Below are 2,500 nucleotides of genomic sequence, written 5' to 3'. Positions count from 1 at the left end.
TTTCTGAAGTAAAGAAAAATAGTGCCCCTATGCTTAACTCTACCTACCAAAGAAACCTAATTAATTGAACTAAGGTAATTGATGTTCCGATTCAAAAGGACACCTTGTGTTGTCTTTCATAAAATAAATGAATAATACAGTGGCGCAATCCTGAACACAAATCTAATTCACGTATTTACAGAATTAAACTACGCAAGTGAACATTTGTTGGTTTCAAATACGGCAATAAATACTTACAATTTATTATACCACTAGTTCCGTGAACGGGCAAGATGAGCCAAATCCGTGATTGGATACCCGAGCGGGCAAGATGGAGCTAAACTGCCTCCTCGGGATTTCTCGCTTGATCCCGCAAGATCAAAGATCATTTTTTTGGTGTTTTATCCCATACAATGAATCCTTTATTGATCATGCTTGTTCGGTCAAGATGGTTGGATATTAGACTAGAAGGATAATCTGACTGTTCGTGGCAAATGTGACCTTAAGTTCAAACATTGGATGAGGGGACTTTTCATAATGTTAACCTGGGCCCGTTTGTTCAAAAGTCGATTAACACTAATCCCAGATCAAAAACTAACCAAGGAGTTAATTTCTCTACTATCAAATCCTGTTCAACGCTGATATTTGCCAAAACTTTACATTAGAAGAAGTCAATCTTAAATACCAAAATAAGAAAAAGAAACTTTCACCAAAAAGTTGCAGACATGAAACAATTGTTTACGTTAATCCTGGATTAAGTTAATTGGCTTTCGAAAAACCGGGCCCTGGACTTCAATTAGGGTAAACGACTTCCGGAATTTGGTTTTTATGAAGTGAGTTTAATTTCTAAGCCATTACAATACGCAAATAACAATTTTTTTTTTTTTTCTTTTTGGAGAATAACTCTACGGAACACTTCCTTTTACTCAGGGCAAAGGGTGGGCATTGACTGTGGTTCAAACTCTCACAAGGCCAGTATTCTCAACGAATTATTTCATTCTGCCTTCTCTAATTAATAAAAGAAAATCTAGATGACCTGTAAGAACTTGACCCCTTCCCTTTGCCCCAAGAGGCAATGTTATGGTTAGTGTTTCAGGTATTTCCAAATTTCTTTCAAATTAAATCTTAACCCCTTCAAGATCTCTGGCCCTGACCAAATCCCACTCTATACTTACTTAAAGTGCATCTAAATATTAAACTCAAATATTTTTCGTGTACAATATAAATAATCTCCCCACCAAAAGGAAACATGTTTTACCATTCTTAGCTCACAATTTCGCTTTTCATCTGCCGGGCAGGAAGCGCAAACTAGCAGTAAGTTGCACTTTTTTTTTATGCAAGGGTGGTACGCTTGTCTACGATCGCTTCAGATTTATCGTCTCCGATAAGACCGACGCAGACACCTTCCGATTGTAGCAGACCGTTGCAGATCATATGGAAACCAGGCTTAAACGAACATTGTGACTATGTCGTTAAAAAGAGCTTGTAAACTCTCAACTTCATTTTTCGAAAATGTTTTCATTGTAATCGTGAAACTAAGGCTAAACTGTATCTTGCTATCGTACGCCCGTCACTTGAACATTCTCGCTATGCTTGGGAGCCCTATACTCAGCGCAATGTTTCAAACCTTGAGAATGTACAGCGGAGACTACTGCCTGACTCGAGAGTCTCTTGCATGCTTAACGTCCGGGCCTGGCCACTACTTTCCTGCATCGCGAGTGTCAATGGCTAAATTCCATGAATAAGCCCTCCCAGAACGTTAATGGGATGGATCTCTCTAAGTTTGTGACTCTCCCTCAACCTCAAACACGACGATCTCATGATATGGTGCTAGTCAACCACCTCTCTCCCCGAACAGATATATTCAAATGTTCTTTCTTCTTGTGCCACGTACTTTCCCTGTTTGGAACGGTCTAGCTCAAGAGCTTGATCATTCTCTAAACGTTTAGTTCTAGGGTGAATGCGTGGTGACGTTGCTCAGTGAACCGAGCACAATTGGCTTTTGCGGCTTGTTTATATTAACATTATCACGATCATTTTATTACAGTAATTGATTATTTCATTATTTACTTACAGGCTATTTATTTCTTTTCATAGATGTGATTATGTAAAAGCATAAACATAAGCAAGCAAGCACTAGCATAAGCAAGTGAGAACACCCACGACATAAGCATATGAATAAGCACAAGAACACGAGCACTGTTCGTTTTTCGTATGCTTGTTATTTTTATGTCGCAGTGTGAACAAGAAGCACAAGAGCAAGGTGGTCAGCCAACCATCGCTCAATTTAACTCAGACGTCGTAGAGAAACTATCCACAAGCAAAATGACGGATTTCGATGGAGAATGATCTCTTCTTCATGCGCCATCTTGATCGCAGTTGAGGAAAGTTGATTATCGAGAATTTCGTGACTACTGCGCCTGCGTATGTCGTTATGCTTATCGTTGGGTTCTCACTTACTTTCAGATTCATTGCTTATGCTTGTGCCTATGCGCTAGTGAAAACCAGCCTTCGTTGCAAA

General features: G+C 39.3%; 1 protein-coding gene across 4 annotated transcripts in view; it reads right to left on the bottom strand.

Moving 5' to 3' along the window:
• Positions 1-455: 455 nt before the first annotated feature.
• LOC138010849 (beta-2 adrenergic receptor-like) overlaps positions 456-2,500 on the bottom strand; it is a 40,616-nt gene continuing 38,571 nt past the window's right edge. For all 4 annotated transcript variants that reach the window (XM_068857878.1, XM_068857879.1, XM_068857877.1 and 1 more), the window contains one exon: positions 456-2,500. This exon is cut by the window's right edge and continues 3,116 nt beyond it. The gene's annotated coding sequence lies outside the window, so the exon portion shown is untranslated.

Source organism: Montipora foliosa, chromosome 7, assembly GCF_036669935.1.
Source record: "Montipora foliosa isolate CH-2021 chromosome 7, ASM3666993v2, whole genome shotgun sequence".
In the NCBI taxonomy this organism is placed as follows: domain Eukaryota; kingdom Metazoa; phylum Cnidaria; class Anthozoa; order Scleractinia; family Acroporidae; genus Montipora; species Montipora foliosa.
Note: the sequence above shows the minus strand (reverse complement) of the source record. Positions and strands in the feature narration are given on the sequence as shown.